This window comes from Coturnix japonica, chromosome 4, assembly GCF_001577835.2.
Source record: "Coturnix japonica isolate 7356 chromosome 4, Coturnix japonica 2.1, whole genome shotgun sequence".
Lineage (NCBI taxonomy): Eukaryota > Metazoa > Chordata > Aves > Galliformes > Phasianidae > Coturnix > Coturnix japonica.
The window spans coordinates 32,922,285-32,937,684 of record NC_029519.1 but is presented as its reverse complement, the minus strand read 5'-3'; positions in this window follow the sequence as shown (position 1 = coordinate 32,937,684).

Genomic DNA, 15,400 nt, shown 5'->3' with positions numbered 1-15,400 from the left:
GTGGCTGCACAGGATAATATTGGTGTTGTAATTCTCTTGTTTGGTTTGACCTTTTCCCAAAGCTTCCACATATTCTTCCTTTCTTACTCCCAAATGGTAAACAAAAGCAAACAACAACCCTCCATTCCCCACCCCACCTCCCTGCCAATAAATAAATAAATAAATAGATAAATGTCCTTGTCAAAGGTACACTTTGGCAGCAAGATCTTTGAGGCTGATATGCTTTAGTAACAGTTCTATCCAAAACTGTATTTAATTGCAAGGGAAAAAATAAATAACTGAGCAAAGAGAAGACAAGAATTCAGAGATGGAGTAGACCCAGGTCTCCCTTGCCTGCCCCATCAGTCAGAAGGGCGTATCATCAGCATTCCAGGATGGACTGCAATTCTTCATTTTTATAACTAAAACAACAGTCAAAGAAACAGATGAAGAACCTTCAAGCAACATCACAGCAATGGTGTAGCATTATATATCACAGAGGAAAAGAGTCCAGACCTCAACAGGTTAGATTTGCCAAGACTTTTTTGTTATTAATAATACAAAAATAAAAACTAAATTAATTAAAGCATCCCTACACCCATCTCAATCCAGTTACATCAAATAATGGTAAACTAGGATGCGGTGCAAGATACAGGAGAAACACTAAGCTTCTGTTCAACAAAGCTAGTTCATGCAAATTCAGTATTGTTTTTCTCCTGTCAGTTTTTCCTTTATCCTCCAAGACCGGAGTAACAAATCGCTGCTCCCTTTACCTAACAGAATCATGAACTACTATTTTATCATAAGCTCCAGTTGGGCCCTTGTGTAAGTTTTAGGGCAGTGAAAACTGAGGTTGGTCTACAGCATCGATCTTCACACCTGTGTTCAAAACATAACTTTAGTCTTTTTGTGCTTTGATGATGAGAAATATTTTTGGACGGAAATCACTGTTAGCTCTTACTTCAAGAGTATTTGTCCTTTTTTTCTGACTTCTCTTGTTTTTTTTCCACACCTTAACCAGTAACCATTACTCCAGTCCATTACTAATGAGATCTGCTCAAATTCTGTTTCATTCAGAAAGTTCAGAGGGAAGAAGGTTTGGGTGACCTGGCACTAAAGAAGAAAAGGAATAGGTTAGGCTGAAAACATTGGCTGTGCTAATCTTGCCTCTTCCTCCAGTTTTCTCTTTCTTATCTTGCATGTCTCACGCCTCTGTACTTTTTTAGTTAAACATCTTTCTTAGAAGTCTGCCAAAATTCCTCAGCTGTGCCATATCAAAACTAGATTTTGGACCATGGACAGCTGAATCTTTTGGAGAAGAGTTGCAGCTCCTCAAAACATAACTAGAAAGAACTGAAGCATCAGCACTGCCAGAAGGCCAAGCCTTTAGAGAGATAGACAGAGAAAGGCTCCCAGATAGAAAAGGGGGAGGAAAGAGTGAAAAAAGTAGATAAATGATCAGTTGCACTGGAGAGTCAAAGAGAGAAAAGAATGCAGTTATAGAAGAACACTCATAAGGAAAAAACGTAGAATACAAAGCAGCTTGTGCAGCTACAGAAAAGAAACTGAGATGTGTGGATTAGAACCTGAAGGGCAGGAGAGAAAGAGATCAAAAGTAGGTGAATAGTACTCAAATTTGGAACGTAACCTCTCTATACATCTTTTATTGCTACTCTTCAAAGAGTAACTACCTCTAACATGAATCTGCCGAAAGGCTTTTATTTAGAGTTTTACATGTATTTCTTTTATAAAGCCCCCTATATCTCACTCATAGCTGTTTAGATTGGCACCTGAAATATTCCTATATGCCTGTAAGCTCAATTTTTTCCCCTTGACCAAATGGTACTTAATCACACTGATGATAGCTGAGGATATAGTCTGGTGTGATCAAAAATCTGTAAGGTACCAAAAAATTTGAGAGTTTCAGCAGTGACAAGATTTGCTAAATGGAAAGTGGACCAGAGTGTTTCAGGCTCCCTAGTTCCCAGCAACAGCATACGGTGACGAAATTTGTTCTTGCATTGGCATCCTGCTAATCCTGGCAGCTGTGATGGGAATGCCTCTCAGAGGATCAATAGTGTCTCACAGCATCATCATGGTTCTACTGTGTGATTAACATGACTTAAACCACATATCCACATCTTCTTCTCAGTCTGTTTCTGTGGACAACACAGTCTGCAGGACAGGGACATGCTGCACAGGCCCTTTTAATTCTGCTTCCGCTGTCTGCTCTTGTCTTCAGCTTGTGTTTCCTTCCTTCCACTCACAGAAGAAATTCCTACCAGCAACACATGGTCAGAAAAGGCTGCTCTGGAGACTAGTGAATGAGTTCCAACAGTCCTCACCCAGGAAGGTTCAGACTCCCAGGGACCAGAAATATTGCTGGGAGATGTTTCACACTACAGAAAAATACTGGTGAGTCCCTAAAGCTTCTTTTCCACAGTGTGGGAAATACATGCCCCAGAGCCCAAGGAGCTTAACCAATGAGTCACCTGGCTTGGCTTTGGAGAAAAGAATAAAAGAAAAAGCATCAAGTTTATTCATTAAAGTCAAAGTTTAAACTTGGGATTACAGAGTACAAAAAAAAAGCTAGAAAAGAAAAACATAGACATCACACTATTTATAGAGAAGCTAATTCCAGTCTGTCCTTCTAGTATGAACAGGGCTTCTCTGAGGCACATCTTGGACAAGGAAAACAGGCTGGTGACTCACATCCTATCTCCAGCATTTGTCTTGCCTGCCAGAGATGACCTGTGTTTGTCCACCCACAGAGCCAAGACAGAAGCCCCCAGACCCATTTTGCTCCCAGGGACTGTCTTGCAGAGCTCAAGTCCCAATACAACAGGCATGTAGATCCAAACACCTCTGGGATACGTTACCTGAGTATGCAGCTGCATCTTCTCCCTGCTCTTTGTTTCAATGCACTTTTGAGTGCACTCGGATGCACTTCAGACCACCCTGATCCTCTTTTGGTTTAACAGGAACATGGTACAGCATCATGCAAAACAACTGCAATTTTACCCTTGTACCAACCAGTTTTTATTTCATTTAAGTGGTCTTGCTGAAGGCTTGACATCAACAGGAGCATTATAGCACTTCACAAACTCTACATCAATCTAAGGATTAACTACATAAACATTTTGCTAAATTTGCAGTCACTATTTCATCATTCACCAATGATAACTGCACATTTGATTGCTAATACTAATTATTAGTCTTGACAGATTTGCCCCTTATAGTGATTTCTACAGTCCCTTCCCTTCACAAACATTTCCTCACCTCTGATCACCTTTGTCATTTTGGCACACATGGATAATTACTTGCTTTCTCCACAGGGTTTCTCAATCCTCCTACCTGATCCCCCAGCAGCTCTACCTTCACCTAATTGCAAGGGTCACAGCTGGAGAGGAAAGAAATACAAGAGTGGAAAAAGTATGAATTGCCTCTGGATATAACATTTCCTAGTGATGTCATGCATCTCACAAGAAGACTGTAGGCAGAATGAATCTCAGGCAGAACTGAAAGGAGCTATTAAAGGCAAAGAAGAGGAGGTGATAAAGGCAATCCTTATCTTTCTTTGGTGGAACAGTTACAGTCATAATTACCTGGTTTAATATTTAGCTTGTTTAAAGAGTAAGGTACTACAGTGGCTACTCTGAAAATATGGGGTAGCTTTTCAGTAAAACAAACAAACAAAAGCCCCCCACACACTCTTTGCCTCAGAGGAAATATATTGATATCCACCCTCATCCAAGTAAAACATTTCCAGTTTCTCACTGCCTAAACAGCTTTGGTGCATGGGAGTTGCACAAGCAGGTGATTCATGAGAAAGTTATTGTGGTAAAGGAAGAACATATATAAGAGATGCTTTTTAAAAAAGATTCCTTTTCCCCTTGCCTGCCCCTCTGATACATTTACAGAAAATCTGGATAAATACTGAAGCTACAAAGTGCTTTCAGATATTTGGAGCTGGATTATTTCTGAAGTCCCTTCCAACCCAAGACATTCTAAGATTACAGAATCACAGAATGACCCGGTTTGGAAGGAACCTCAAGGATCATGAAGCTCCAACTCCCCTGCCTGGCAGAGCCCAGGGCCCCATCCAACCTGGCCTTGAACAGCTCCAGGGATGGGGCATCCACAACCTCCCTGGGCAGCCTGTTCCAAGACCTTATCACTCTCCTAGTAAAGAACTTAATGATCCATCTATGGTTTCAGTAATTCAAATTGATTTATATATGCAGTTATCAGCTTTGACACACTAACATATCCTGCTGAGAGGGAATATATTTCTATGTAAATTATTGATTTTTGAGGAGTCTTGTTCTTAAATAGAAAGAAATTTGAAACATGAGAAGGTCATATCAGCAAAAGTCTGCATTCAAATACCAGACTGTATCGTGCAAGTTAATTCCAAATCCTATTAACTCTCACAATAGCCCCTTCAGTCTGAGAGATTTTGACTGTGTGCATCAGGTGGGTATAATTACTGTTCTTCTAGAAAATCTTTTAACAGTTTCTGCTTATGCTTAAACATAAAGAACATTTCCCCATACAGGCTACTACTCAGTGATATAACAGCAGTTTCCTGGAGATGAGATTTTTGTATATTGCTCTATACATCCAAGGAATACTTTAATTGCTCAATTACATCCTGAATGTGCGAACATAAGGAGGATCAGGAGGATGCAAAATAATTCCCTCTAAGTAGAGAAGAAACTTTGTCTTCTGAAATAACTGAAGGCTTTACAATCGTTAATGGCTTTACGATCTCTCACCTCCAACTGAGGCAGTAGTTAGACCAATTACCAAGTGACACCAAGGTGGTAGGGTAAAATGGCGATTTATTGAAGCATACACGACCTTATATAACCTACGTCCATTTCGTCTACGTCTACTGTATTACACGTCAGTAAGATTCTTCCAGAATATGAGGAAGGGCCTGTCATGTCACATCTCGATAAGATCCCCGTATTTCGCCTAATACAATACTAAACAAACAAACAAAAATAGAAGAACCATAACCCATCCCAAAAGCAGATGAAGTGATGGACATCTTGAATTCCTTTGTCTCTATTGTGTTTCAAAATGATTTAAAACCTTATGAAATTTGTGAGCTTACCTACCAATGCCTACTGCCCTCTTATGCTTTAGTGCCTGGTTTGTTTTTTTCCACTATATTTCGCTGTTTGTACAAAGTACTCTGATGTGTTTACCATAAAGATGCAATGAATTTTGCCTTTCAACTCAAGGGACATAATTTCTGTGAGAAAAATTCAGAGCACCTACTGGAGGATTTTTGTAGCCCCATTTTTATCTCCATGATATAAATCAGCTGTGTTAGTACTGCACAGAAAATCCTATGACTGAGCTGCTGCTGTAGTATTACCAAGTAAAACCTGTCAATGGTATCTACAACAGCTAAACTAAAACTATCGACTATTCAGAAACATCTGCTGGATTCTAAAAAGCAGGAATGACATAGATCTTAATCAGATCAGACACCAGCTTCTCTCAGCTCTATCTCAAATTCTATCTGATTTCATGCTCCATTATAAAATCAACTAATTGTTTCATTGCCTAGTCATTCTATGTACTGTTTATAACACCATTTGCTGATACTCTAAAAGATCACAGGAAGTCAGAATATTTTGTCTGGGAACCCCGAAGAACATGTATGGAAAACAACATTATTTTTAAAAGAACATACACATAAAACTATGCCATGAATGAGTTCCCCTGATCATTCAAAGTGACACAATCAATTGTACCAGCCACGGGGCATTTCCTGCACATCTAAAAGCTCTTCTTTCATAGGGGCATCCTGGACTCTTTTACGAGAGGAAAACTGTCATTCACAAATCCATCCCCAGTGCTACCTTTTCCAAGAAACGCACTCACACTTCTCAGAGCTCGGCCTCCTCAGAGCTGAGAGCCAAAGCATCTTCACTGCAGTGAGTCATTTGCTGAGCTGAAATTAAGCACAAAACACACAGTCAATTAGTACAGATAAAATAACCAATGACTACAACATGTCAGATGTGGAATATTTAAGCTACAAAATTTCATCACTTTACAGTAATTATTTCACTTTCCAGGCAACTTAGAAATGCGAATGAATGTTTATGGAAAACATGATCATTCAGTGGAGCGTGAGTTCCCAAATGAAGTTTATTTTAAGGAAGTTATATATAGTTTATTCTATCAGGCTTTTCATTTACATCTAGACTCAGCAAAGCACTTAGGCATGATGCGTTTGAGCTCAAGATGTACTCTCATGAATATATAACTAGAAACATCAATTTCAGACAAACAGGACAAAAGTTATCAAGAATCGAAAGAATTTGTGAAGATTAAGCCCTGCAAAAAATGTGTGTATTTTTTCTACTACAGACAGTCGTTATTGGCTGAAAACATTTATTTCTATTTCATCTTAAGTTTTGTTCCGGTTGCCATTCATGTGTTCCAAAGAGCTCTCGGCCTTAGCTTACCTGAATAAGTACTTCCATAACAAATACTTTATTTTTAATCCTGATTTCAGTTTTACAGTGTAGATCTATCCAGTGTTCTTTAAGCTTATTCACTGATGATCTTTCGTGCTCTCTTCCTTTGTGATTTAAAAATACTCTTCAGAAAAGGCACAAAGATGGTACTCTAACACTCTCTACTTTTAAATAATCAATAATTTACATTGTCCTGTCTCACAGCTCTTCTGAAATCATTCTTCATTCATACTGAACCTGCAATCAGAGCTGTTCATCCAGTGTACTGTCTTGCTTTTGACAACAACTACTAACTCTCCCAAAGGACACACACAAGAACATATAAAGAAGAGCCACAGAAAAAAAGCTTATCCCCTATAGGACAATTTTTCAGCTCATTAGTTAGGTGATTTAGATCTCCTCTCATATTTTAGGTCTTCCTATGTCTTTAGCATGGAAGCAGCTGAAGTCCACAGTATTTCACATCCCCCACTCTAGGTCTGTGTCTGCTGGTTATGGTTTTACTCTATCCATTCCAGGAAGGCAACAGTCACACTTATCATCTATTTCCTGAAGCTTCTTCACTGCTGCTCTGTCCTGTCCCAGTACAAAGCACTAAAACATGCATAGAAGAGCTCACTTCTATGAGGAAGCTCACTCATAGCTTCAGTTTTTGCCCTCTACAGGACATTGCACATTTAGCATGTTGGGTAGAGCCCTACTCACCTCATGGGCTCCGAAAGTGGGAGGACAGCAAAATTTCCCCTCCACAAATATAGCAGATGCCAAATGGAATGCTTTAAAAACTTAAATCTAAAGGGACAAGCCATATTCTGTACACCTGACACTAAATAATTGCACCTGTCAAGTCTTCAGCTTCTGAAAGATGGAAGCTATTACTCTTCTGGGATGAGAGCATGAGTATTACAACAGAGTAGTACACACTTGGTCTTTCCAAATTACTGATGGATTCAATGGACTAGGTGAAGAATCTTTTTTTTTTTTTTAAATTTTACTTTATTTAAAATTTGAGCTGCTAGGAGACATTTCTATTTAGATAATGATTTCCAGTATTTCTCTGGGAAAAAAGAAATATGATACAACTGGACTGCCTTTTCCTTGAATTTGTAAGAATTTGGTAAATATTTATTCTGGAAAATCTACTTACAACAGTACTTTTATAAACTTTCATGAGTTTGGTTGATTGTATACAGTACTCATTATCTGAAAACTATACTTAACGCAAGCACCTCATCCACAAGAGCACAAAACTTTGTTTCCAGTCTTCCGCTTTCACTGTTTCAGAATGTATGGACAATCTGAGGCTTGCTATATAATATCCTCATCATGTACCTAAGTATACATTTAACAGTTTCAAAAGCAAAGACAAGACCACTTCCAAAGTTACTGCTCCCTACAGGGAAAGTGGAAAAAGAGCTGTGAATCACAATGCCAGAGGATTTGACATTCATGATTTGTCCTTTTAACTCAGTTTATTAAAAATGAACATCACCATTTGGCTACTGCAGGGATGCCTCTTAGGAATAAGTGGTTCTTAGTCTAACTTAATCAACAACAGGCTCAGTTGTTCTCAAGTCATGCTGCATAGGATTCAAAACCTTGGCTTAGTGCTAAGAGTTCTTATCAGGCACTACAAAATTTTCACAACTCCTTCCTGGAGTAAGTCCTAAATGTGCATAACATGCTTAGGTAGTAAAAGTTTTCCCAGGGGTTAGCACAAGTTCACTAATAGTCTTAGAATCTCACTTCTAGGGGAAATTGAACCAGATGTTCTCAAGAGGTGTCTTTAAATTGTAGGAGTAACTTTTAACACCATAATCTGTTTAGTACTGATGCTACAGCTGTTCTCTTGCTGCTACATCCATGCACACATAATATCAATTTTTGCATCATCTGCAGTTCTCACTGGGCTACAAATAACTGCAAATAGTGCCTATTGATTAGATCCTCGTTCACGGATAATGTGAAAATATGAGGTCAAAGATAGCTTCAGCAATGGAACAAACATGCCATCTGCAGTGTTAGAGGTTGGCTAAAGTGTTTGCAACCAATGTCATACAAAGGGCGAATCTTTCCAGAGACTCGTTATGCTAAGAGATAATCTTTGCATTGCCTGGGATGGGGTTTGGTTCAATATTCAAGGTAAATTTAGTAGGACTCATGTAAAATACACCTGCTGAGAAAGAATAAACTGTGCTAAACTTGAAGTTTTTTGCCAGCAGTTCTTTTCCCCTCTGAAGCATGTACATACATGTTATACCTGACTACTGAGCAACTAAGCATAATTTTGTGGGTGACAAAACTCTTGCTTTCAAACATTCATTTGCACATACAGTCATTCCCAGATCATCTCTTTTACACCAGAACACTTCACTGGGTCTCAGGTCAAAGTCTAGGAAAAAGCTTTTATGCTGCTAATTTGATCATAAGGTTACTGTTTCATTTCAGATTTGAATGAGAAATGCCACTGTTCAGCTTCTACTGGGGATATAAATCTCCTCAGACAACTGAGGAAACTGGGATCCTTACCTCTAGATGGATTATTTTTGGTACCAGGACTCTTCTGATTCCTTTTCTGGCCAGAGTTGTCCTCACTCGTGGTAAGAGGTCAACAGTGCAATGTGTGAGCAGGTAACACTAGAAAGAAAAAAGCAAAACGAAACAGGTAACGCTTTGTCAGTCAACTTCTTTAAATGGACGTGCCATTTTATTTTTGATTACTTTCACTCAGCAGTCTTCAAAAGCGTGTAATATTACATTAACACTCAAGAACACAAAGTTGCTTTCATTTCTTTCTGTTACATGGGCAAATAATCAGAATTCTCCCATGATTTTGCTGTTTCTTTACAGGAAAACCAAAGTGTGTCCCTGAAAGCTCATACAATGGCAGAATTTGTCTAGAAGAGAATTTCTCAGGGGTTTACCAAGTTTACTGACATCTTACTCTAAGTGGAGATTCCTGGGCAAAAAATACACCAATAGGAAGAGCTTCAGCACGGAAGAACCATATACAGCATGCTGAACATTCTCTGCAGTGTTTCCTATTGCGTGAAGACAGGAAATCCATATGTTTGGATTACGTATTGCGTGGCGAGAAACAGACTGTATTCACCACTTAAGGAGACGTCATGTTTTTCACACACAGCGCAGAAGGAAATGATAGTATTGTCTCTTGGAGATGGCTTCTCCCAAGCCTCAGGGTTACCTGATCATCAAAACTTCCCCAGACACTCACTCATTCAGGCAGGACAGGAGGTGAGGAAAGACGTGAGAAAGCTGTCTGCAGGCAAGCTGTCAGACTGACAGTGCATTATGTAGGGTTGGACAAATACCTGTTTTATCTTAGAGTGCAACCTGAGGTCTGATATCCAGCCGCACCCTAACAAAACAGTCAGTTCTTCCAAGCCCCATGTGCCAATCTCCTTTCCTCTTCCTGTTGGTTGCTGTCTGAATAAAGGGAAACAAAAGGGTGCATTGTCTGAACTGGTGAGCAGATTCATCATGGTTTCCAGAAAAGCCGATCAACTGAAAACAGAAAGATACACTATCTTGTCCTGTTTTCAGCCCCCTGTAAAAGTGCAGTGATTATTTAACATACAGAGAAGCGTAGGGATCCTCTAATGCACATGGGAAGTTGCAAATCCACAGCTTCATTGCTTCACGTAAAAGAGTGTTGCGCATCAAACCGCATGTCATCCAGTAAGACATTCCTAGATAGGTCAGAACTTCGAAAAAAATAAAAATAAAAATCAGGTAAAATATTATCTCAACCATAAAAACTACACAGAGCCACAGGACTGATAAAAGTCAATTCACATACGTGTTTAACACTCTCGAAAAAGATCAATTTTAGCTAAGGAAAGCATGTTTAAAGATAAAGACGTTGCGAAAGCCTAAAGATTACAGCAAATATTTTGAGTAAGACATCAAAACAGTTACACTCCAAGCAATTTATGTTTTCCTTTATTTTTACGAGTGTGGGTGGAATGGTGTAAAATATGTAAAATATGTCTGAGGTAATCAAATGTTTTACATCAATGTTCAAGTGTTTTTCCTACCCCAAGCAGACAGTGATAAAAATAGCAATGTCTAGAACCTGGTAGAACTTAGTTTTTTACATGGAGCAATTTTGTTTGTTTTCTTTCCTGTTAAAAAAGAACTGAAAGGAGAGCAGCTATTTGAAAGTCTTTTTAGAGAGGCTACTGTGTTACCTGAATCTCTTGAAAATAAAACTGGGAGGAGAAGAGAGGGTAGAAATAGACATTTTCATAACATTATGGTAGGAAATTAAACACTCAAAATCAGCAACCTTTTAGGAGCAACCCATCTTCATTGATTTCAAACTTCTTCAAGGGCAGCAACCATATGACAGGATGTAACATGACAAGAACAAAGCAATAAAAATATTGATACTGACTTTGAAGACTGAATTCTGTGAAAGGCTGAAGTATTTAATGCCATTTCCTGTTACACCTAGGAGAAAAGAAAACAAATCCAGGTATTGTCACAGTGCAAGCTTTGGTCATCACACAAATTAAAGTTCAAATTACTGAGGCTGTACTGACTTGAAAAAGCAACAAAATTTGAATCATTTAAAATTATTGTACCCAAAAATGTCTTCAACCATCTACCTTGGTTTGCACTATCATCACTTAGGAAACTGTACTGCTGTAAATGCATGATTGTTCACCTTTCTATACAAATCTGAGGTACTTATCTCCCCAAAGGTGAAATAAGATCATTACAAGAAATATACTATTTCCCTCCCCCTTTCAGTTCTACCAGGACAGCAGAAAATATTGTAGCTTTGCTCTGTATTTTCTTACTTGCTATACATCTGGTTATCAGGGAGAGAATATCAAGCACAGTCATTCTTGGAAATGGTTTCAGCCCAGATCAACCTCCTGGGTATCAATCATTTTATGCTCCCTGGCACCTGAGCAAAGGGAAAAAGGAAGGCTCTCTTCTGTTTTCCAGAGATGCAAAAGGAGAGTCTGAAGCCAGAGGCTCCATGCTGCTCTGTCTCCATCCACAGATGGAAGTATCACCAGAAAGAAAACTGACTGAATCATAGAGTCTCTTGGGTTGGAAAAAATCTTCAACTGCTTACCTGACCTACTAAGCCTTATCACTCAGCCACATCCTATGTCTCTCAAGTACCTTCAGGGACAAGGACTCCACCACTTCCCTGAATGGACTGTTCCAATGACACCCTTCTAGGAAGAAATTCTTTCTGTTATCCATTTCTTCCTAATACCCGTGACAACCATCACAGAGAAAACAGGGAAAGGTTTTCTCTGCCTCAAGTATTTAGCTTATCCCTATCACATGTTGGAGAGCTTTCCCCCATCTGATTCTCATTCTAATCATGCCTAGTATTTGTTAATTTGTAATTAGTTCTGCTGTTTGCACCTGGCCTGACATCAAACAAATACTAGCTCCTTTCTACTTCTGCTGTGCTTTAAGCTGCTAAACAAAGGATTCTGTTCTCATGTATTTAAGCTTCATCAACTGCAGACAAGCATAAGGTGAAAATCTATATTGCTAGAATTAGAAACATTCACCAGGTCTATCCACCAAGCTTTGTAATTCTTTTCTTTCTATGGGCAGCTCAGGAATGCAGCTATCTATCAGATGTGTGATTTTCAGGTATTTTTGCACCTAAAGTTTTAAGAAACTGATAGTGCATACCCTTAAATGACATGCCCACAGCCTTGAACATACCAACCCAGAAGAAGACATGGAGGAAAGTCAGAGAAACTAAGTGGTTGCACCATGGGTCAAAGCAGCACACATTAGCTGAAGTCCCCATTGGCCACAGCCAGACAAGCACCACATGCTGCATGTGGCTTATGCACAGCACAGCTGGCTTATTCAGGAACAAGTGTACTATGTGAACCAATGCATGCTCCCTGCTCATAAATCCATAACACTTTTTTATTGACTTCTGTTAATTTCCTGTTGACTTCCAAGTTCAAAACTTCCTTGGTTTAGAATTCAATTAATTTCTGGTGCACAGAGACAGATTCACCACTTCTTCTTCCTCCTGTCTCTGTGTACAGTGCCAAGAGATGACTTAATCTCTTGGAGTTAGTTCTTCCTCAAGACTATCACTTAACTGAACTCATCCACTATTTCAGATAAAAAATTTCATTCCCACCTAGTATTATCAGCAAGATTTTCATATATATTATTGTGCACACACTTCATCTAATCTCCTTCATAACAGCTTTAGGTCTCAGTAGGCTAGTTGTAGAGTTAGGTAAATTCTGACCTCTGAAAACATATTTGAGCATTTTTCCCAGTGCTTGGAGTCAGCTGTTCAGATTTTTGTCATGAGTGCAACAGTTGTTGCTGGAAAGTTGCCCCTGGAATCACGAGGGTTGCTTTAAAAAAAGGAGTTCTGGCTTTTGTGTAGAATGAATTATTTAACTTAAATGTTTCATGAGAGATATGTGGCTTTACTGAGTGGAGACCGAATCATTTGTCTAACTTGCTTTACCAGATCATCCCCGCACACTTCCAGAAACAAAGAAAACTTCTACAGCAATGATCTGGAAAGGAAATACAAGAAACAAGTTTTCAAACCTTATTCTTCACAACCTACTTTTGTTTCTTTGAAAGAGATTATGTTACTGAATGATTCATTTTCTTGAATAACAAAGGATGGCACAGTAAAAAACTTCTGGGAACATTCACATTCGAAAGGCCTTAGAGAAAGATTTCCCTCCTCCCCACAGCCTCCTGACAGCATATGAATCTGCAAAATGGGGGGACGCCTTCCCCACCCCAGCTCTGCGTCTCCAGGGCTTCTAAATGAGACCCTTCAGTACTTTTCAGGAGATGAAGCAGCTTAATGGTTTTAAGATGGCTGCTCTTTAAACACTTACATTATGTCCTTCTTAAATAAAATGCATGCAATGATATTGCTGTTAAAACCTATCCATCTGAGTGGAATACAGGAGACAGCACATGTTGTGTTATATTATGAGGCTTAACATTTGACTAATTGCATTGGCCTACTTGTATGAATCGGAGATTATTCCCTCATAAAACACATCTGATTTCTCTAGGTAGACATTCATGCTACGAGAGACAATTGCAAGGGCCCCAAAGGGGATGAAACCCCGTGATTTAACTATTCAAACATAAACAGAGAGCATTTCAAATTTTCATCAATAATTTAACCACATGCAAGAAATGTGAAACAAAACTCCTGTCTTCTGCAACTTCTACACAAGTATTTCATTCTTAATTCTTATTTCTTTTTTTATAGAGGGATAACAAAGCATTAATATGAAAAGCAGCTGACTGGCCCTGATGTGGTGATGTGCTTTTTTTGTTGATTTTTTTTTTTCTTTTCATTTTTTTTTTCCAGTTCCACAAGGGATTTTCTGTAGGACTAAATGGGAAACAAAGCATCAGCACAGAGCCTGCAAGTGGGTACAGGCCAGATATCAGCTGGTGTAGGAGGGAGCTCTGGCCTGTGCCTCTGAGTAAAGAGACCCTCTGGATACCAGTGAAGTATTTGAGATGAAACATCCCTTATTTGTGTATCATCTTGCAAGCTGATATGGGCTTTTGCTTCTCTTCTTGGCAGGAAACGTTACTAGGATAAAGGCATTCACACTGTGAGGTATTATTTGAGGTCTCATTACTTTGGCCTGTTTCTTGCAAATGGGAAAGCTAAGGAAGTCAACAGTCTGCCAGCTTACTCTCACACTTAAGAATAAGGCTGAGACCATTTCTGAACACATGCAGCTGTGTCCAGCGGTCTGCTTTGACTCTCCATGCTGTGCTCTGAATGTGAAGTGTGGAGTATTTGAGTACTGTGTTCTGTTTTAGTCCCTAAAGAAACTCATCAAGGCCCTGGAGCACATCCAGAGAAGCATAATGTAGCTACTGACAGGTCTGGAGCAGCTAAGGGAGCTGCCATTATTTGGTCTGAAGAAGAGGAGGCTCAGGGGAGACCTTATTGCTCTCTGCAACCACCTGAAAGGAGGTTGTGGCAAGGCTCTTCTCCCATGCTATTAGTGATAGGACTAAAGGGAATAGCTTCAAGTTGCACCAGGGGAAGACAAGGTTGGATGTCAGGAAATACTTCTGTCTCTGAGAGAGAGAGGTCAGGCACTAGAACAGGCTGCCTGGAGATGTGGTGGAGTCATTGTCCCTGGAGCTGTGCAGAAAACATTTAAATATCATATGGAGGGACATGGTTTATCAGGAAACATTGGTTATAGTTTGATGGTTGAACTGGATAATATTTGAAGTCTTTTCCAACCCTTGTGATTCCGTGAATATTTCAGTTTATGGTTTTTATTTTTCATACAAAAATTCTGCGTTCAGGAACACAGAAATAACTCCCCAAACTGCAGACATCTGCTTATTTGATTGCTTCTCTAAGCTGCTCAGCTTTCAAACCAAATTCATCAGATTTCATTGATCATTAAACTTTGCCTATTATTAGAGCTCCAGTAATGTTGATGGAACCTATCTGATTAAGAATGGATAATCTTTCAGATTCATTCATGACCTTTACCATACAGTATTTTTATTTATTTAGTTATATAACAAAATATCACAATCAAGGCAATGCATGTGCATGGACAAAACAGGCTACAAAGGTAAAAATAGACATATTCACTTAAGTGATGGGTTTAAAGCATGCTCACATTCAGCATTTTATTATATTTTAAATTAAAAAGAGCAACAAAAACTGTAATTCACAATGAATGAGGCAACATTCCAAAATGAAATATGTGATTATTTTCAATTCTGCCATAATACATTGTTCTTTGAACAAAACTGCTTGTCAGTTTAGGTTGCATTCATCAAATATTAGCAAGACTGAAGATTTCTTTGAACGAATATGTAATTTGCTATGAGAGAAAAAAAAAACTGCTGAGTTCCATTACATA